Consider the following 23,402-nt stretch of genomic DNA (forward strand, 5'->3'; position numbering starts at 1 on the left):
CATTTGTAAGTCGCTTTGGATAAAAGCGTCTGCTAAATGACTAAATAAAAAAATAAAATAAATAAAAAATAAATAAAAAATATATATATTATTATTAGAGCGAAAAGGGGATTACGATAAAAAAAAAATAGGGAAATGGAAAAGATAAAATTAGAAAAAATGGTTAAAAAGATTAGGAAAAAGTAAGAAAGAATTAGGTTTAGGAAGGTAAGGGTTAAGAGCCCTACCCATTTAATGATTCAACTGCCCAATGTACAATATTAAATTACAAAAATGCTTTTTAGACTTGACTTGTGAACACATCTGGTAGGTGCTGCTTTAACCCTCATAATTGTACTCAGTGTAAAACGGGCAGGCAAAAATACTGAGGTATTTTGAACAAATTTGCACCTGTACAAACATACCTATATCATGGCGTTTTAGTTTTTCGTGTTCCAGCTTGGAATGGAGACGGTCCACTTCCTCATGTTGTAGATCTAGCTGAAAAGCCAGTCGCCATGGAAGCATGTGAGTACGTACACACACACACACACACACACACACACACACACAGATACATGAGCAAAATGACATAGAAACAGAGTCTATGTAATCATAAAGCACTCAAATGACACCTGTTGATTAGTAAGGGCACTATCAAAGATCATACGAAATGTAATATCACCTGTTTGTGTAAGATCTTGACCTCTTCAAGTAGCCTCGTCACACACATTACCTGTTGCTGATAGGTAAAGAGAGCCTGCGACCTTCTAAGAAACAAAGACACCACTAACCTGGTTATCAGATGTTGTTTAATACGTTTTAGATTATCAATGGTGCTTGCGAAGATTATTGCCCATATTTGGGGTTAGGACAAACTTAGCAACTACCCAGAACACCCTAGCAACTGCATAAGTCAGTGAAGATTGACACAAGCCAAATCCATGTCCATCTCCACCTCTCGTAAACTCAGGGAGAAAACAGGATTTCTCATCTCTAGGTCTAAAGGAAAATGTGTAGAATAAAAAACAAAGTTGTAAGTGTGTGTTCATGAGTGTGTGTGTATGCCTCACCTGTAGTAAAGGGTGGCAGGTAGCTCATGAGAATGCTGTTAGTCCAATCATCTTTCAGCTCTCTGAATAAAATACCAAAACAAAATTACTAAATTTCTTTCAGAAGTCATAGAGTATCATCAAAATACATTTTTAAAAACAAGTGTGACTGCTTAATAATCAATGCCGGATTACTGTTTGATAGTGTTATTTTATTTTTAAGTGCCTAATAAATATTTATGAATATTTAAATATTTGAATACAGATTTTTTTAAATGAAATAGATGCATTAACTACAGAAAAATTTTGAGGTTAATTGCAATTCAATATTTTAATAGATTCACAGCCCTAACTATTAATAAAAAGTAATTTATTGTATTTATATATACACATATATATATATATATATATATCATGCTGCCAGTTATATACCACCTGGTCTATAGATGGCACTGTTTCTTTAAACAATAAAAAAATCAGAAACCCCTGCCTCATTTCCGATGTCATTTTGGTCTCACAGACAGAACCAGATGTTTAATGATCAGCATAAAGTCTAGTTTAAAGTCAGTTTTATGGCCAAGAACGAGCCACTCAGATCAACCATCTGTTCAATATGTCCAACTGCCTTGTTTTATTTGACATTTATGATAAAAGGTCCAAGTGATAAATATAACTGGCATTTTGAGAAACATTTTTATATAAATTTTTTGTGCAATATGCATTAGATAGTTGTATATAGATAATTATTGTTATACATTTAGATGTAAATTCCAACAACCGTATGACAGCATAACGCATTGTGGGATGCATTATCAGTACTTGAACTGGTCATTGAGCAGAGGGTCATCGGTGAGCCCGTGGCATTTGAAGAAACCATTTGCATCAGTGTCAGCGTGGGCAACAAGTGTATCATATTTCCATACTACAGACTGAGTCTTAAAAAAAAAAAAACTAAATGTAAACAACAGAGGGCAGTATCTATACAATATCCAAGCTTCTAGGCTTTGTTCATTAAATAATTTGTAAAGACACAGTAGCACTGATATACCTTGTCATTTACAAAGTAGAACAAGTACAAGAGGACTGAGAAGGTCCAAACAGAAACAATTGTGGATGTGTTTACCTCCATGATGTAGCTGCCAATCCCAAGGTGCTGGTAGCGTTTCCTAACAGCCAAAAGAGACAGCTAAAGCACCATGTCTCCTGTAGATCTACAATTTCACAGACAGAAACCAAAGACTCCATATCATTGTTCTGATTAAATCAGCTTGTTTCTTGATTTAATTCACATTACATTTCTGAGAAACATCCATTTTAACTGTCACAATGAGACGTTGTGAAAATGCTTTGTAGAATGCAATAAACAATAAGTTTATCTGATCATACTTTACATTTTGTGCAATATCCATATTTTGTCTGTGTAAGTAACTTCCTCTTTATTGCAAAAATGACTATAAAATGCAATTGACAAAGATTTACTGCATTGTCTGATGATGTTATGGGATGCTAACAGAAGAAAAGTATCTTGCTTTAAAGCATTAGTGTTTTATTTCACAAAATAGTATTATATGGCTCTTTCACAGCTGTTTGATTGAATCAGGCACAGTGCTTGTACTTTGCTTACATTATCTCGAGTTCGTAGCAAGCAGCAGCCACGATCAGGGATTCAACTCCTACGGAGGATGGTGGGATCTCTCCATCTTCTTCTTCTTGTACTGCTCTTCTTTCTTTCCTATCCCTCCCTCCATCCACAAATTCCTGTAGGCCTTCACAGAATCGCTCCCAAGACTATGGAGAACAGAAAACAAACTTTATTTTTAAAAATGTTCTTGATTGTTTTTAGTAACAGAACAGTAACTAGAACACTTGAATTTAAACTATAAGAAGAGACAGAGGAAACAGGATTAGGACAGGTCTGAACCTCCATTTCCCACATGAGCACCAAAACTCAATGTATGGTAAGGCTCTGATAACATTATGACTGCATTCAAAAGTTAAAATAATTATTTGGATATTCACGTGTCTATACATTTACTATAATCCAAATAAAATTTGTATTCCTTTTGTGAATCTGGGTAGAAGTTTTGTACAAAACCACATTTTAATCATTTGCAACAATATCCTGTCACACCATGCACTAATATTATCTCAGTAAGTGACCATAATAGGATACAATTGTCACTAAACCTGTATAACACAGTTGTTGTCATAGAAACATACATGCATGGTGACATTTGTCATTGTAATTGACCATAATAAGGTCATGATGATCTCTGTTCAATGTCCTTCCAAAATGTAATGAATAAATATATAAAAATTCACTTCTTTCCAGATCTATGCCTATAGGAGGAGAGATAAAGCTGATAAGGAACACTTGGCAAACTGTTTGCCAGAGAGGATCTGGGAAAAAGCCCTTGTAATCCCATTATCTTTAATAGAATCAATAAACGATTTGTGCCGAGACATGTCATATTCACTCTTATTCATTCTCAATCATGACTCAATGAATTACTTAATTTTCAGTCAGTTTCTCACACAAAGTTATCATATGATTTAAGAAGACTTTGAACATAGTAATTTTTATGATACTTATATAGTGTTTTTCAATCTATTTTGGAGCTTGCCATTATAAACCACTATCCACTTTTGTTGTACACTTATTAAAAATAAAGGGTATTTTTTTAGTTTTTTTTGGTTCCATGAAGAACCTTTGACATCCATGGAACCTTTCCATTTCATAAACAGTTCTTTATTCGGAAAAAAAGGTTCTTCTGATTATTCAAATGCTCTTCACAAGAAGAAAATAATGGTTCTTTTAAGAACTGTTTACTGGAAGGTTCTTTGGGGAACCCAAAATGGTTCTTCTATCGCTTCGCTGCTAAAACCCATTTTTGGAACCTTTATTTTTAAGAATGTATGGGGAAGAGCAGCTCAGACATCCTGCCTCATGTGTTTCACAGAAGAACAAAAAGGGTTTGGAGTGATATGATGTTGAGTAAATGCTGACAAAGTTTTAATTTTTGATTTATTGTTCATTTAAAGTTCAAAGGTAAGGGGCAGTCACATTACCAAAATTTTGGTAAAAAAGCAAAAAAGGTTAATTGTCTACTGTCAACATGTAGCGAAGTATGAAGCACTGCTCACAAAAACGTAACTTACAAACTCAGCAATTTTCCATGTGACCAACTTGAACCTGTTGCGAAATCTGCACGAGGAAATATTTTGCCCTCATGTAAAATTCTCAAATGACTGGATTTCGCCCACAAAAATGTGCAGAACAATGGCAAACGTGACCACACTATTAGAATTACTTAGAAAAACGTAACCTGCTACTTGTCTCTGTTGCTATTATCTCCTCTGAGGTTTCCTCTGGACTCTCTTCAGAGTCGCTGTATAGCTCAGCCAGCAGCTTGTGTGTGGAATCAGCTTTGACTGTTGTTTTACAGAATACTGGTCTCAAACTTGCCCGTTTGGATGCTTTCCCTCTATAGTCCTCTAAAACACCTGCAAAGAGAAATCAACATAAAATAGCCTCAGGCCAACACTCATTCTATATTTGGAATCATGTAGGTTATTTCTGTCACTAGCATAATTTATGCTCTATTGCCCAACCAAGGTGAATTATATACCTGCATGGTCTCGTGACAAAATAATAGTATGCATCCCAGGGTAGTGCACTGTTTCGTGCACACCTCTGGGGCTGATATCAGGCAAGGATGTGTCCAACAGAGCCACCACAGCCCGCAGAACATCCTCATTCTTTATCTGCAAGACATATTCATACATGTTCACACAAATATATGCATGTATATGTCATCAAAGCACAAAAAATCAGAACATCTGCCTCAGGTCATGTAGAAAAGAGCAGCGGACTCAAGAACACTCATAGATCTGGTGCAAACCAGTGCAGGACGATTGTCTGCATCGTGACGCCCACCCACCACACACCAATGTTTGCAAAGCTCTGGCTGGGAAAAAAATCCATTCAATTAAGACTGGGAGTTCCTGGACAACATGATGGGAGGCTGAAACGTGACCTATATTCCCGATCTTGCTAGCTCTATAATTTCATATTTTGTGGAGTAAGGGCAATAAAAGCTCAGATAATATTTCAACAACAAGGAGGGAGTTAATATGCGGAAAGGAAGTGGAATACAGCACTCAAGAATCAATAAACATCAATGAAGGGAAAGCAAGCAAGATAATAAACGAGGCTAAGTGGGATTGAAATGAATTAGCGTGTGGGTGGGTGTAAGTGTATAGGCATGTATGAGGCAATTTGGGATATACTGTATATGCTGTTCCAAAACCAAGTCAGCTGCCAACGGAGATAGCATTTTAAGGCACATTTCTGACGCAAAGACTTTTCCAGAAGGTACACAACTTAATTATGTTGCCTACTAAGATACCTTTTTGGGCCAAATTCTATTGTATATATCCTTGGCGGAGATGGTAATCCCAGAATGCATTGCAACAATCTCAGTGAAAAATAAATCCAATGGCAGATTAGGTGAGATTGATGATCATACATTCTAATGAAAATACATATTAATAAAATTATATTTCATTAAATATTTGTAATATTATATTTTAAATAATAATTTCATTAACTGAAAAATGTGAAAAGTTTTATTAAATTAAACACTCATTTGTTTTTTCAAAGTTGTAAATAAAACCGATTATTGGAGTATGTTTTATACTTGTTTTGTTTAAGAAAATACTATTTTAGTCTTTCTTTTTCAAAATTTCAGTTTAATTCAATGTGTTATTTGCTGATTCTTTGTAATTATTACTAGCAATTTCTGAGTGAAAATCTTTAGGCCTATATTTTTGGGGATTTTAGTAAACTAAGCGTAATGTGTATTTTAATTGGCAAAATACAAAAAAGTTATCTCAACTTTAGAGAAGTAAAAAAAAATACTAAAAAAAGCCTATGCAAAAAAGAAACAAATATAATTAGTTACGTTTTTTCTTTTACTGCAATTTTAGCCTATACTTTTATTTATTTATCGTTTAATCTTTTATCTTATTTGTATTAGAGGGCTTATCGGGTATCAAGCTATGAATATTAGGACAGTCCCTTAGAAGGCAGCTGCCTATATAGGCAGTAAGCAGCAAGGCCGCTCACTAGGCTTCAGAAAAAAGCTTTAGGGTTCATAATGAAAGTCTGTTTGTAGTTATTTGCTGGTGTATATTTTGCAATGCTATAATGTTTTTTGGATATGAACCAAACCTGCACAGATTTGGCCTTTCCAAATCGAAAATAGCACCAAATGTCTTGTGATATTTGCATTGTTTGGTGGGATGCTTGTAATCCTTACAATATTTCACATCTCAGCCCACATTGTGTTTACAGGCCCCAGAAGATTAATCAACTACAGTTGGGTATTTAACTACCCACCCAGTTATATCTAGTTATAAATGGCTACCAGTGTGGCAAATAAAGTTTATTTTGGACTTGGTGTGATATTAATCTAGTTATTTGGTAAGAATCTGAATCTAAAATAAGAAAGAAAGGTATGTTAACCATAGGCAGAATTGCAGGAGCATCTCTGGTTTGGAAGAGTTGGTGGAAGTTGACTATGATGGGCTGAGCACTTAAAACACCCCTGAAGTGGACACTGTGGTGACGGACCATGCAACCCTCCATTGCTAACCATAAACCAGCTAAAAAGAGAGGACACACCTTTATGAGCAGTCATTAAATTAAACATTACTAGACTTGGTTTCGTAGAGGAGACTGGGGCTAGTTGTCACAACTATATTCTCAGGGCAGAATTTTCACAATTGCAATTCTTTTGTACTGCAAATTTTTGGAGATTAAAAAAAAAAAGAGGTAAGTATGGTCAAAACAATGGTTTAAAATGTTACCTTTTCCGTTTGTGTTTTTTCAAGAATTGTTTTGTATTTTGTTAATCATTTACTGGTTGTTTTTAACGGTGTTAATATGTTAAAAAATAAAACAACCGTTGTAAATAATAACTGGAGTGTGACAAGGGACAACTAACCTGGTCAACCGTGCATTTGTTTTATTTTCCAGGTTAAAACAAAACTGTGTGTAATATCTTTTAATATGTAAATCTGTGAACATATTAATAAACTAAATACCTCTAATGCCTGCTTCAGAAGCGTTGACAGTTCGGCAAACTTGGCTGCATTTTGCTGCTAGTCACTTGGATAGAGAGTGTATCTATGGCAACAGAGGAGCTGGAAATCAATCGCAGTGTCTCCTGGGATTTGGAGTCCCCAATAATGAACATGCGATGGCAACACGTCTGATGGTAGCCTATGGCTTTGTATGTTCCTGTGCTTTCTTCCCCACTTGATGGTTCTTAAAGTGATAGTTCACCAAAAATTAAAATTCTCCCATAATTTAACATCAAACATCACTTTCTTTTTTTCATTAAACATGAAGGGTACATCATAATGACACAGAAGTTAGGTATATGACAGCCGCAGAGTGGTTAATCTTCACGTGAGTGAGCAATCATGAATGAAACATATGCGATATAAATTGAGGAATCACCAAACTCAAATGCCAATTGCCATATGGGGTGTTCAAGAGAGTGTTCAACTTTAGCTTCTTATTAGCATTAATAAAGGAAGTGAACACCATTATACTGCATATAGTGCGCGGGATGAGTAGATCGGATTTATAGCAGTTTCGTAGAAACGTTTAAAGGTCCGTTTACACCGAGAATGACAACTAGTGTCCACACCAACACAAGATAACTTATGAGCGTTCGTTGCAGTTATGTTGACTGTTGCTAAACATTGCTGTTACTATAGTACCATATTCAAACCATTTGTAAAAAAAAAAAAATAATAATAAAAAATATGGTTTAAAAAAAATATTAATTGATAATCAATATGACAAAAACAGATTTACTACACTCTAAAAAATGGTGGGTTAAGTACAACCCAGTGCTGGGTAAAATAGGGACAAACCCAGCAATTGGGCTGTTTTGACCACTGTTATTTTTTACATTAAAAAAACATGGTGTTACTATAGTAGAACTGTACACTCTAAAAAATGCTGGGTTAAATACAACCCAGTGCTGGGTAAAATAGGGACAAACCCAACAATTGGGTTGTTTTGACCCAGCGGTTGGGTTACTACCCAGAAGGTTGGGTTAAACATTTAACCAAACCGCTGGGTCAAAACAGCCCAATTGTTGGGTTTGTCCCTATTTTACCCAGCACTGGGTTGTATTTAACCCAGCATTTTTTAGAGTGTAGATGAATCGGGATCTCCACCGCTAGTGTGTGTTGGGGTGGGGTCTCCGGCTCGCGGATTGGAGCCTGAAAGGCGTGGCGTCGGTTAGCTTCGCGGGGAGGGACGTCAGTGGAGCTGTTCAAAGCGCGCTGGTGCTGGAAAGAAACTCAGCGTCGTCAGCAGTTGCAACGCGGGGCGGAGAGGCGGACCACGGCGAGGGAAATCAGATAGCTGGAAGCTGGCACGGAAATAGCGCAAAAGGAGACACTCACCTGTTAGACTACTGAATTGTGAGTACTGAAAATCCCCCATTCGACCGGTTTAAAAGGAAAAGTTACGGAGCGAGCTAAAACGGGAAGAAGGCTTTGCCTGTGAGTGTTTCAGCATCACCTACCACGCTTCTTTGTGCGCCTGGAAGGGGTTTGTTCTGTTTAACTGTTAGGCTGTTCATGGATGATTTGTTTCACAGAAATGCTCAGCCTCTGGCTTTAAAGCCTTAATTTCGTGGCACTATTGGAGGGAAGCGATTTTAATCATATTTGCATGTGCATGAGGCTGTGTTAGACTCGTATGGTTGATCACTTATCCAGAGAGCCCTGCTTTCTTTCTAACAAATGCAGTTGCGACCAACAGCCATCAGTTTGAGGCAAAGCATGCATTTAGAGTCAGGTATGCTTTACAGCATGTATTTTTGACGTGTAGGTATATGTCAGTGTTTACTGTTTTTTTAATTAAAAATTAAAGGTGAATTTTCAATTACAACATGGAAATAAGTATTTCTAGCTTAAATCCATGTTTTCATATGAATACTGTCAAATAAGACTTCATAGAATTGAGTGATGTTGTGCAATGGTGTGATTTAGTATTTCATTTTAAACCACAGATCAAGGTGTGGCAGCTACAGCATCTGTGTTTCTTTAACCCTGTTTGTTTAGTCTTTAGAATGTTACCAGCTAAAAAGAGGTACATTATTCACAGTGACAAGGGACTGATAGTTGCAGTCTTGAACAGCATACTCTCTAAAAGTCTTGTTGGTGTGAGATTCTGACCAAGCTTCCCATCTACTTCCACAAACCATAATGACCTACAAATGCATGATGCACTCAAAAATATATTCAGAGCTAAAGATTTATATATGTGAGTTGTGTTTGGATCACACAGTTTTAGCATAAACAAACTTTTTTGTCAGTCATACATAAATTATACGGGTAAGGTTTCTGTGATAGTATAATAAACTGAATGCATTTATACTTATATTTATATATAACTGAATGCTGAATGTTTATACTTTTTAACTGAATAGATGTAATTATTTTCATGCTAACTCTAAGCAATTTCAAATAAATTCGTTTTGAAAATGATTATCAAAAATATATTTATAAAAATTTAGAAAATCAAATAGATGCAAAGAATAATAATAATAACAGTAATAATAAACTATTTCATTTTTTTCGTGGGCAGAAATCTTACCTGTTTCTTACCAGTTTCATTTATGTATGACAAATATGCATCATGGTAAGTTTATTAGCTTGTTGAAGTTAAAACTGTACTAACCAAATGGGTGGGTATTTTATATGCAATTCAAATACATTCTGGCATTATTTACTCACCTCATGTGGTTCCAAACCTGATTTTCTTTTTTCCATGGAGCACAAAAGGAGAATTTTCAAAGAATGTATCAGTTATTTTTTCCAGATAAATGCAAAAAATTTTTTTTTTTACAAAAACCACCAAAAGCATAAGAAAAATAGTCTATATGACTTGTGTTCTATTGACTTTCAAGTCTTCAAAGTCATTTAGATTTTTCTGAGATAAAAATTCGTACAGGTTTGGAGTAACCTTGGGGTGAAATCTTTTTTGGCTGAAATGCCCCTTTAAGGTGCACTTCTCACTAATAGACTATTGCCATTTTCCCACCTGCGTGATGTTAAGCATCATTATTGGTAGATAGCTTTGGCTTAGCCATTAAACCTCCCATGTTATTTCCAGATTTATTACAGTCCATTTTTCCTCCGGTCTTTAGAGAGCCTCTCAAGATAGGCATTAGGCCAAGTCACGACAGTGGGCGAGGGAAATGTGGTCACTGTATTGAAATTAGTGATGATGCAGTGCAAATCCGACACAGCGGGTCATTTTCTCACTGGATTTGCTGAAGTTTCTTCGTTAGTGCACATTATCTGAATGTGAGACAAGCTGAGGACATCAAACAACACCGGTTCATGTCAAATACTATGGTCAGTGTGCCAAAACAGCTATCAGGAAGTGTTCACGTGGGTGTCTCGGGCAGATAGCCATACCCCCAGTATGCCGAAACCATTAGAGGAACAGCTGAGAGGAGCTTGTGTCATCCTAATATGCTTCTTAAGAGCTGAAAAGCATGATACATTTAATCTGCCTGAGCAGGATGTGCTTCAGTGGAAGCCACAAAATAAACAGATACTCTTTTGAATGACATAATTTAATTCTTAAAGTTCAGCTTCACTCTTCAGGTCTCTTGTTGTTTCTTCTGTTTGCATCATTTTATTCATTTTTATTCAGTAAACCATACAGTATGTGGGGGATTCTTCGATTACGGGCACTTTTGACTACATGTAAAAATGTGTTTCATGTACGTAAATAGATTTATCACAACCTGGTCAATCTTCAGTTGGATTTTGGTATAATTTTTGATGATGTGGACTGAGATGTTTTTTTGAGATGACTTTTTGGAGAAAGTTAGGTACATAGATTGATACATAGTTTTAGATGAGTCTTTGACTTTGAAGTTGGTTAGCAGTCAGTTAATTTTGACCTTTATTATTAAAATAAAAAAATGGATTGTTTGTTTATTAAAATTTGTCATTTTTAATTTTTGTAATTTTTTACCATTCTTGATGTACTAAAGTACTAAATCAACTGAAAATAGCCTATACTTAGCACAGTGTGTATTTATTATAGAATCTCAAAATTACAAACTTTGATTTGAAGCAAAAAATATTTGAAAATCAGACTAAAAGATAAATGTACAATGCTGTGTACTTTGCAAAGAACTACAACCCCAAAAAGCATTGTGAATGAATGACGTAATTTAATGAAATAATGTAGCTTTTCACCTGGAATTCTGCTGTTAAATATTATTATTTAAAAAAAGCAATGCGTGCACATGGAAATTTAGTAGACAAATATATTCAAAAATACATGCTTGAAATCTTAGTTTTGAGACATGGTTTTAAAAGGGATAGATCATCCATAAATTACAATTTTGTCTTCATTTACTCACTACTCCTGTACTGCTGTACTGCTGTACCTGTACTACTCCTGTACTTCACTACCTGTATTACTTTCTTTCTCACAAAAGGAGATATTCTGAAGACTGTGCTGGTTGCTCTTTCCTGTAAAATTGCAATGAAATGGCACTGAGGCTTTGAAGTTTTATATAGGATGCAAACAAATCATAAAAGTATCATAAACAGGGTCTGTACGACTTGTGCACTATGTTACAGGTCATTCTGAAGCCGTATGATAGCACTATGGGTAGAACACACCAAAATTCAAGCTGATAATAAAGCAGTAATGTCTGATGCAATGAATGTGATTTTAAAGGATGATACCTCTAATGGCTGATTCTGGTACCTATTGATGTATTTCTATTTCACAAGCATCATAAAAGTATCATAAACATGGTCCACATAATCTGTGTGCAACATTCTGAGCCATTCTGATTGCGCTGTGCAAGGACCAAAATTCACCAAAAACACCAAAATTCAAGCCTATAACCAAGCAGCAATGTTCGATTCATTAACTAAACATAAATGAGCTGGTTTGATTCACAAAACAATCAGATTGATTCATTCACTGATTTGAGTCTCTAGTTCAACTCACTAGGTCCTGTATGTTGACATTAATAAATCTATTAATAATCAGATTTATGGCTCAGTCGGATTGAAAAGCCTTCATCAATCAATCTGATTGAGCTTGATTCAAATTAAATTTCATTCAGATAGAAAGGGGTGATATAGATATTAAAGCTATAGTCCCCCAACAAAAATTTAGATTTTTACTCACCCTCATGTTTTTCCAATCCTTAGCTGATAAGCAAACGGTTTTGGCTCTCATTGACTTCCATAGTATGGACAAAAAATATTTAAGTCAGTGGGACCCAAAACTGTTTGTTGGACTATCTCTTTAAATAAGTTTAAAAGGGAGATCTGAACTGTGTAAACCTTTGAATCAGGCTACTTTTTCAGTTGGATTCAAAAATATGCATATGCACAGTGCCGTGATACGTCTTATGTTTTATGAATGAACCTTTTTGAATCTTCAGTGTCCATTCATTGTTATCGCATGTAAAAGTGTGGGAAAGATACTCCCTTTGTGTTCTGCAAAAATCTCTGTTTTGCAAAAATTGGAATGACATCTGGGAGAGTTAATAATGGCAGCCTTTAATTTTTAGGTGAACTATCCCTTTAAATCTGCCCGAAGAGCAATGTTTACCTTACCGTTTCTGAGCCAGACCTCTCTCCTGTGTGTATGTGTGTGCTGGCTGATGCTGGCAGTGCTCTGTGAACAGCCTGCATTAACATGGAGAGATTAGTTGTCCTGCACTGGCACACAGGGAAATATGAATGCAAAGAGAGAGAAGGATTTGGTTTTTGTTCAGTTAATCTGCCAGAGCAGCGCAATACTATTGTGTGTGTGTCCTTGTAGGTCATTTATAGAACATCAGCTCTGTGCTCATCTCTGGTTTTAACACTACCTAGCCATCCATCCATTAGTGGATTGACAGGCATTTGGTGAAGTGATATGTTATTTTGATATAGGATGGCTTTAGCTGTGTGACAATGATAATCATAATAATTGTGGGAAACACTTGTATAGATAGATAGAGGTAACTGTGTTTGACATGATTGGTAGCTGGAGTAGGACCCGTGCTTAGAGTTTGCTCTCTCTAACTCTGTCTCCGTCCCTATTTTAGGGCTGTGGTTATGGGAGAACCTTCAGTTAAGACTCTCAGCCCAGCCTGGTTGTGGGTGTATGCACTCAAGGCCATGGCCGCTGGTAGATTACAGAGGGCACTTCGGTTCAGAACCACCCTAATGCACCCTGCTCTTCCCGTCAGGGGCCGCTCGGCTCGGGGATGAGGTCTGTCATTACCTGCAGGATATGAGCTGACCTCAAAACAGATGCGAGGCTTTTCTGGTGAAGAGATGTGCATGTGTGCAGGTCGGGGTTGGAAATGTATGCTAGTGTGCGAATTATCAAATGACTTTCTGGGGGTCCATTTTTGTTGGGGCGACACCCCTAGTGGCTGATGCTGGTACATTTCCATTTTGGAGCACACTGAGTATGCAGGAAAAAACTGTATATTCACAAGTGTCTGATTTGTACTGTAACTTTTGTGCTTATTTAGTTTTTTTTTTAGCATTATTTAATCATAATTTTATGAGATTTTATCATCGCTTAGCAATGAGGCAAATAATAATTTTGTATTAATTTTGATATTGGATATTGGGCCACTCTGGCAATGTGAGTAAAATGACTTAGAATAAATTAGGAGTTATTATTATTAATGTTAATGTTATTATTTTACATGATAATTAATTATTCTTGAGTTTCATGATAAAATATAAGGTTTTATGTTTATTCTTTTGATCTTTCATTTTAAAAATGCTGGTACATTTCCATTTTGGAGCACATTGAGTATGCAGGAAAAAACTGTATATTCACAAGTGTCTGATTTGTACTGTAACTTTTGTGCTTATTTAGTTTTTTTTAGCATTATTTAATCATAATTTTATGAGATTTTATCATCGCTTAGCAATGAGGCAAATAATAATTTTGTATTAATTTTGATATTGGCTATTGGGCCACTCTGGCAATGTGAGTAAAATGACTTAGAATAAATTAGGAGTTATTATTATTAATGTTAATGTTATTATTTTACATGATAATTAATTATTCTTGAGTTTCATGATAAAATATAAGGTTTTATGTTTATTCTTTTGATCTTTCATTTTAAAAAAATTCAGAAAAAATTTAACTTTTCATTGAAGTAAATTGAAAATAAGGGCAAAATCTGTTTATGAAATAAATGTTTTTCTCCTGCCATTTGTTGTGACATTTTATAATCTAATGTGATGATTTATGTGTTTTTATACTAAGGGTGGCTTATAAATACTTTTTAGGCCACTGTGTGTATGGTAAAGGCAAGTGTGTGTGTGTGTAATTAAGCTTGATGGTCTCCTGCTATTATAAACCAGTAGCATCTCTACACATCAGAGACACATCAGAGACATATGGATGTTAATGTGGGCTGCTGCGGTGCCAGGCAGCAGGAGAGGGTGTCGTAGGTGCTGATATGCTGTCATAGAACTTGTTATGACCAGCAGGAAAACCAAAAGAACATGTGCACCGTCTCTGTTCTGCTGAGACGGTGCACATGTTCTCTTTTCCTGCCACATGGTCATATGACCTACCGCTCACCTCTGTTTCCTTTGCCGTTTGAGTTTTAGGGCGGTTTCCCTGGCAACTCTGTTCTTGTATGCTTGAGTTCGCTCTGACAGAGCCGCTCCCTTTCCACCCCTCCCATCCTCTGCTGGCGCTCTGAGCTCATAAGACATGAAGAATCAGGTGCTCTCAACGAGACACATCAACTCTGACTGTCTGAAATCGCATGATGAACTCACTGAGACACTGAGGAACCACAAAGTAGTTATAGGCCAATATTTCAAACCAGGCAGATTAGAGTCATGCTATTTTGAGATTATTGTCTTCGCCGATTAACAGCCTGGTGCTCATCAATATAGATAGTTCTTCAGAAAGGACGTTAAATTTTCAATTCAAAATCCCAATATTTTGTGTATGTCTTATTCGCTGTTTATAAACAGATATAGTGGAATTATTTCTGCTTTTTAGATATTATTTTTGCCATTGATGTTTTGTTTTGTTTCATTTCGTTTTAAGCATGTACCATGGACATCCTGCTGTTGGCCAGTACAGCCTGGTCTCATGTTTATACGTAGGTATTAATACGTAACATTTACAAGCACAAAACGTACACTTTTGTAAGTTTTTATTCATGCTAAAACATACAATTTAGACATATTTCAACGTTTAAAACGTACAAATCGCTACGTATTTTTAGCTAAAAAAACGTAAAAATATTTACGTATCTTTTATATTATTTAGATATTCGTATCAATGCATTTTTATCATTTTATCATTAAGCGATTTAGATTTTTAGACCCCTTAACCTGACCCCAAACCTAAACCTACCCATTTTATAGCGAATATGCATTTTTATCATTTTATTAATACGCAATTTAAATTTTTAGACCCCTTAACCTGCCCCCAAACCTAAACCTACCCATTTTATAGCGATATATAAAGGATATAAAACGCAAATTACCGAAATACATGTATTTCCCCCCCCCCTTTTTTTTTTTTTTCCCAGGTTACAAAAGTGCTGCAATTTTTCAGTCCTTGTCGTTTGTTTTGAAGTATTACTTTAAGCATATGAAATTCTAGATTTGAGATTTAACTGTTTTTAACAGACCAAACAATACATATTTATAATTTTGTCATCAAACTGGTTATTAGTCATACAAATAGTTGGCTACTGGTATCAGTCAGAATGGCATGTATGTGCTCTGCATTTTGTGGGAAAAATATTGGAAGAATAAAGTAAGCAAATGACTCATTTGCATCAGAGCTGAGCAACACTTGGATGAGATGTTTGATTGTAGCTTGTTTTCCCTTCCTTTTCATGTTTGGATGATACTGTGTTGACTGTACACTGCATTCAGTCTGTCTTCAAAATACCTTTGACCACATTAAATCTACTGGAAAAACTATAGAAAAACATCAGTGTTGTCAACCTGAGCAACATAGAGCAAATCAATCCACATCATAGATCTATATTTTTTCCTTGAGAGAGTATGCATTTGAACTTGTGATGTGATTTTTGTTGTATTTATGTGTGTGTTTGCAAACTTGTATTTTATTCTCATTTGCACTCACATGTGTACTTTCGAAGGCAGGTTTTATTGATTTGCAAGTTGTCTTTGTGTTCAGCCACAGAAGTCTGAAAGCAATTTGTATTTGTGTTGGGTCACTTAGGGTCACGCATACAGATGGAAAGAGCAAGCGAGATGGAGAGAGGTGTGAGCGGGGGGAGAAGGAGAACCAGGTTAAATGACCACAGAGAAAATGTCATGAAGGAATTATTCCTCTAGTAGACACAGTATGATACATATAGTAGTGCAAAGTGTGTGCTTGTGTGTGTAGCAGAGTATTGATCCAGCATGATCTAGATTTGAGAGTATATTTAGAGCAAACACCTTGTAGAGATGGGGGGCTGCCCAAGAGCACGATGGGTAAGACTGAATCATCATCATAATCCTCTGCCATCATTCCTCAAAGCGAAGGATCTGTGCATATCAGCTTTATTCCTTCAAATACAAACACACAAGTACAACGGGGTCTGCATGAGAAAATACTTGTTGCATTTTTCTATTATTTCATATAATTTTTTAATCAACAATTTCAGTGAAAGTTAAATTTATAAAATATATTTTTTTATATTAGTTTAAATCTATTTTTTATTTAAAATATTGATATTACATATTAAAATTTTTTTTTTAGTAATTTTAATTAATTTACAAATGAATTTTAATTAGTTTTTTTAAACGTGGTGATACATGTTATCAAGCATGACTCAAAAATGTTTAAGAGCATCTGCTCTGTTGTTCTGACCTTTTGTACAAAGGACTTAACATAGTCAAAGTCACAAATCTGCTTACATTTTGATTTGTGACCTAGAAATAGTGTAAGGTCTTTATTTCTTGTTCATTTTAGATCATAAACTATTTTTTGTCAGAATTTTGAAATAAAAAAAATCAATTTTCATTGTGCTCTCAGAGTGTTGGACCCCACTGTACAGTATGTTCATACCCAAATCACAAGAAATGAACAGTGAGAAAAATCTAGCACAGCCATATCTTATAGCACCTTGCCTCTCCTCTGCCATCCCACGCACTTCTTCACTCAAACACTCGCTGTCCGTCTTGCCCCTGGATGCCACTCAATCTCACAAACGCCCACACAGTAAAAGCACTCATCACCTTGTGTAACCAGGTGTCAGGGAGTCTGGGTGAGTAATGGTCGCTCCCTGCTGAATGAAAGTGGTGGCCCAATCAGACTTGAGTTACTGCTGCTCTTTGGAAAACAGATAATCGCGATGATCATTCCTCTAATGGAAGTTAAACAGCTTTAAATTCAGGACTAGTTTAGGGTAGAACTCATCAAAGGAGGGACAGACGCTGCCTTGCCTCTACAAATGTTGCTCTGAAGGTAAAAAGGTTTTAGCATTTTATTTAATATTTAATTTGTTATCAATTTTTATTAGTTTTATTTTATTTGAGATAATTTATATATTTTAAAATATATTTTATTATAATTATACATTTATTATAGGTAGAAACTCAACCTTAATAATTTATTTCAATAATTAATTTAAATGTATTAATATAAACATTTATTAATATATAAATATCAATGTTATAAATATAACTTTAATAATATATAAATAATTTATTCAGTTTTTATTGTAAAAATAAAGAACATGCATAGCAACATGCTAAAAAAAATTCACAAAACACCTACGATGGTGACTTTTGCACAGTCAAGCACCTCTCAATTTATTCTTTACTAGTCTAAAGTTATTTTCACAATTAAACCATAAACCGGTAGGAGGTTTGTTTTTGAAAGAGCCCACGGTTGCCAGATTGATAAGGATCCCACCTGCATTGATCAATGGCAGATTATTGAGGATCTGACTGTCATAATCCCTCCACAAAGGTGGCACATTGATTAGCATCTGAAATTAGCTTTATCTACCGTGCAGAGGAAATGCCATTTGATCTGTTGGTGGATTAAATTATATCAAAAACATTTTGCCACTACAATTAGCCTTTATTTGATAGCAGTCAGAGAATACTCAAGATAGGCAATGCTTCGGATAGAATTTCCTCGTCTCATTTAAATTGTGTAATGTCTATGGCTAAATGAGTGCTCTTGATCTGTACCCAGTTTCATTAACACCTTGCATACAGCAAGTGTTTTCATCATGGGATTTGAAGACTCTTGCCTAGTCATTGATGTCCCTTGTCAATACTACACTTTTTTTTTTTCCAATGTTAAAGGGGTCATATGATGCTTTTTTAAAGATCATTATTTTGTGTATTTGGTGTAACAAAATATGTTGACATGCTTTAATGTTCAAAAAACACATTATTTTTCAAATACTGCACATTATTGTAGGTCCTCTATGCCCCGCCTCTCTCAAACGCTTCGTTTTCTACAAAGTGAGTCCCTTACCATAATCGTGAGCTTCAGCTTTCAAAATAAATGTAAAGACAGTAAATAATGTCATTAGTTTTACCATCAGTTCAAGCCCGAAAGGGGAACAGAGTCAGACACAGTGATGAAGCTGGTATGTGTTTGCAGTACACAAGCCACGGTTAAGACAGCTGACTCCACTGTGATGTGACCCTGTCTCTCTCTTGCTCTCTCTCACACACACACACACGATGCACAAAACTTTGTATTTGAACAGTCAATAGCAAATACTTAAACTAATAACAAAACAGTAGCTGATTTAGAAGCGCCAGATGGTCATAGCAAAGTCAGAATTACCTCCTCTCCTAGGTTCACGAAACGGTCGTCCATAAAATGCATTGCTGTTCTGTTGTAAGCAGGGATTAAAATTAACTTTTTCACTCACCAGACAATTTGACTACTAAATTTTTAAGTTACCGGCCATTCATAACTTCTACTAGCCAAAAAACAACAACAAAAAAAGACAGAAATACACCAACAGTTTGAGGCCATCTACACTGGGTGTGACAAAGCGACCATTGCAAATCATTTTGTCAGTACTAGGTGTGTGCGATATTGACAAAAAATAATATCTCAATATTTTCTGTGATTTTATCGATAAAGATAATGAGACGATATTTTGCTGAGTGTGTTATTGTGGTGATATCTTAGGGACTACCGTGGACAGCTGACTCCTAAAGTTTTTGATATTCTTCATATTCTGTGTGGGCAGTTCACAGCAGTGATAGAAATGAATCTTTTCTAATAATTTTAAATAGATTTTTAAATTTTATGGTAATTCTTACAGACTGAATCATGCAGCGAAAGAGCGCACTATAAAAGCGCACGCGCACTGTGTTGTCCTGTGTTGGTCTAACCAGACTTCATCACGTCGCGTATGCACGCCTCTGTAGGTGTGTTTTGTTTAGATTTTGCAATATACTCGATAATGTCATGATGTCTCACGAGTTCAGTATTTGCGCTAAACCTGTGCAGATTTGACCTGCATGAACTTCCCCAAGAAATGAATGAGTGAACATAATTTACGAAAAGTAACCCGCCAAATTGGCTAGTGACGTGACAGCGTTACCTGCCACAGCTGATTTTTACCCGCATTTAGCGGGTTGGTGGGTGTTAATTTCAAACCATGGTTGTAAGTGATCTTAAAGATTCCTAAATTCATCTACTTTTGGAAGGCCAAATAAAGTGCTTTTGCTGCCAGAAAACAATATGCTGATTATAGTTTAACATACTGTAATAGTAAACATACCAAAACATTCAGATGTTTTAATAATAGTTGTTGCCCAAATATTACTCAACCAAATATTAATAGGCTATTACTAACATGAACCTGCTTTAAAAAAAAAATTGTTTACATTTAAAAATGGCAATTAAAATAGAACTTTATATGTTTCTTATGAGACATTGCTGCGCGTGTGTTTTTACTGTGAAAAACCTTGTTAAATATATACAGTAAATCCCACTGTCTGTTTTTCATGTGCTAAATTATGTTTATTTCACTTGTACATGAATATTAATATTAAAAGAAATTTATTTAAAAATGCATATTTAAAATGGTTTTCAGATTATTTAAACTATGTGGAGAATGACAATTTGTAGATAAATCAATGTTTAATTTGCATTGCAAATGGGTGAACTTCTTTTGATGGAAGGGTAAATAACTTTCATTTGGCAGCTTTATATCTGATCATTATTAAGGCTTATTTTTTACAGCACAATCTTAGTTTGATATGGCAACTTCTGCTTGTAAAGTTCTACTGTTTATTTTATTTAATTTTACTTTAGTTTATGCCTGCACCATGGCAATAATACCATGTTTTTTGGACCTGTACCATAGCAGTATGTTTGTATGAATTGAATTGAATTTTTGCTTGAAAATATCACCTTCAGTCTGTTTAGACCACTTAGATACAGATAAGTGTATATTAAATAATATCTTTGTGTGTGTGTGTGTGTGTGTGTGTGTGTGTGTTTGCGTCTTACTAAAGGGGCATTGACCAGACTGATAGACAACAGAAATACTGTTCATGAGTGAGTGCAGTGTTGCCATGGCAACAAACTCCCTTGAGTGTGCTCAGTGCAGTGTCACTCGCTCGCTCTGGTGCACACACACACACACACACACACACATGCATGTACACACACATACATGCACAAACACAAACACCTATACAAAAACATGCAGATATACACATGCACGCATGTACACACATACATACATATACATCTTGTGTGCAAACACAAACAAGAATGTGGTGAGAAATCTGGAGAGGAGTAAGAAATTCAAAGGAGAACATTTACATATCTCTAAGCTAATTCCATAGTTTTAGTTTAATGTAGTTTTTTGTTTCTTTTTTTGTGGTAAAAATTTGACCCAGACATGTTCTTGAAAGCTTTTGTAAGTCACTTCAATCAAATACTTAACCAAAAGCTGTTATTAGCTTCTACAAAACAAATTCTGTGTTTATAGGTTTAAATTGGCTGGTAAACAGTCACAGTCATTGACGTGACTTTTGTCAGTGTCTCTCTCTTTTCTCTTGGGGAAAGTTGTGATCAGTATTGATAAGAAAGTGAAGGATTCGTGTTTAAACAGATCTATAGCTGAGGCTTTCTAAACCAAGTGTTAGCTAACAGACTTCCTGTTGGTGTCCGCATTCATTTAGTTTATTGCCTTGATTGTCAGGCTTCTGGTCTGTACTGGAGCAATATTGACTCACATAGGAAAGTTATTGAAGGTACACATAACATTTAAGTGCATACACTTAAAGTAAACACACAGAGCAGGGGCCCGGTTGTTGAAAGCCACAGGTAGAAGTCTCCTGAACACAATGAGAACTATTTCAACACTAAGAGAAAAAGGATGATATCTCCCATAATGAGATCTCAGTAATGTTGTGGTTGTTTGGTTTGTTAACTAAAACTTATAAAATAATTTTTAGGAATTAAAATAAAATTGAAATAAAATAAAAAGAAATATAAATATTAGATGAAAAACCTAAAAATAAACCCTCTACAACTAACAATTTAAAAGTATTTTACTGTAAGATTACATTAAATGTAATTACAATTATTCACCGTATACAGTATGGAAAGTTACTGATAACCAATTAACAAGTTTTTGCTGTAACATTTTTACAGTCTTTTACTGTTAAAATCACAATCATTTTTTTACAGTGTATGCATTCTTACTGTAAAGGAATACATCTCTGAAGAAGAAACATTCTCTTAATCATTCTCTTAAACAAATAATTCTCTTGAAGAGACAGTGTAACCGTATCACTTTTACAGTTTTGTCTTACAGTAATTGTCCTAGTTTTATCAACCTTAAGGAGAACATTTACATATCTCTAAGCTAATTCCATAGTTTTAGTTTAATGTAGTTTTTTGTTTCTTTTTTTGTGGTAAAAATTTGACCCAGACATGTTCTTGAAAGCTTTTGTAAGTCACTTCAATCAAATACTTAACCAAAAGCTGTTATTAGCTTCTACAAAACAAATTCTGTGTTTATAGGTTTAAATTGGCTGGTAAACAGTCACAGTCATTGACGTGACTTTTGTCAGTGTCTCTCTCTTTTCTCTTGGGGAAAGTTGTGATCAGTATTGATAAGAAAGTGAAGGATTCGTGTTTAAACAGATCTATAGCTGAGGCTTTCTAAACCAAGTGTTAGCTAACAGACTTCCTGTTGGTGTCCGCATTCATTTAGTTTATTGCCTTGATTGTCAGGCTTCTGGTCTGTACTGGAGCAATATTGACTCACATAGGAAAGTTATTGAAGGTACACATAACATTTAAGTGCATACACTTAAAGTAAACACACAGAGCAGGGGCCCGGTTGTTGAAAGCCACAGGTAGAAGTCTCCTGAACACAATGAGAACTATTTCAACACTAAGAGAAAAAGGATGATATCTCCCATAATGAGATCTCAGTAATGTTGTGGTTGTTTGGTTTGTTAACTAAAACTTATAAAATAATTTTTAGGAATTAAAATAAAATTGAAATAAAATAAAAAGAAATATAAATATTAGATGAAAAACCTAAAAATAAACCCTCTACAACTAACAAAAAATTACTAAAATTACTAAAATTACTAAAAAGTACTAAAATTACTTGAACTAAAATACAAATTAAAGCTAAATTGAAGTATACTACAAGCTAATTCAAAATATTAACAAATACTATAACAGTATGCAAATAATAAAATAAGAATTAAAGTTAAATAGTAATTTAAAAAACATAAGAAACTAATAAAAATTATAAAGCACATAAAACTACTAAACTTAAACTACAATTAAATTAAGAAAGTTTAATATAAAAATAAAAGCTGATTCAAATGTGAATAAATACTATAATAGAATGTTAATAATGTAAAATAAAACTAACATGAACCAGTGTCTCCCCTAGGTTTACGGCTTTTGGGAGGGGGGTATAGAGAAAATATAATTAAATAAATTTAACTTGACCTTCAACGGGGCGGGGGTTGCCGTTGGGGGGGGTGGGCCGCCCCCCTAATATAATGACAGGGGAAACACTGATGAACTTAAATTTCTCATAAAATACTACCAAATACTAAAATTATCTGAGCTTTTTAAAGGGGTCATATGATGCGATTTCAAGTTTTCCTTTCTCTTTGGAGTGTTACAAGCTGATTGTGCATAGATAAGATCCCTGAAGTTGCAAAGACTAAAGTCTCAAAACCAAAAAGATATGCTTTTTCAAAGTTAAGACTCTGCCACGCCCCCCTAAAACAGCTCGTTCTAACACGCCCCCACATATCTAC

General features: G+C 35.1%; 1 protein-coding gene and 1 pseudogene across 1 annotated transcript in view; one reads left to right on the forward strand and one right to left on the reverse strand.

Annotated features, from left to right (window-relative positions):
• Positions 1-318: 318 nt before the first annotated feature.
• LOC107589211 (uncharacterized) lies at positions 319-6,681 on the reverse strand (annotated as a pseudogene).
• Positions 6,682-8,419: 1,738 nt separating this feature from the next.
• LOC107589187 (sphingomyelin phosphodiesterase 3) overlaps positions 8,420-23,402 on the forward strand; it is a 47,997-nt gene continuing 33,014 nt past the window's right edge. The window contains exon 1 of the mRNA XM_016277552.1: positions 8,420-8,537. The gene's annotated coding sequence lies outside the window, so the exon portion shown is untranslated. The remainder of the gene's footprint in view (positions 8,538-23,402) is intronic.

This window comes from Sinocyclocheilus grahami, unplaced genomic scaffold, assembly GCF_001515645.1.
Source record: "Sinocyclocheilus grahami isolate Dianchi unplaced genomic scaffold, SAMN03320097.WGS_v1.1 scaffold113.1, whole genome shotgun sequence".
Taxonomy (NCBI): Eukaryota; Metazoa; Chordata; class Actinopteri; order Cypriniformes; family Cyprinidae; genus Sinocyclocheilus; species Sinocyclocheilus grahami.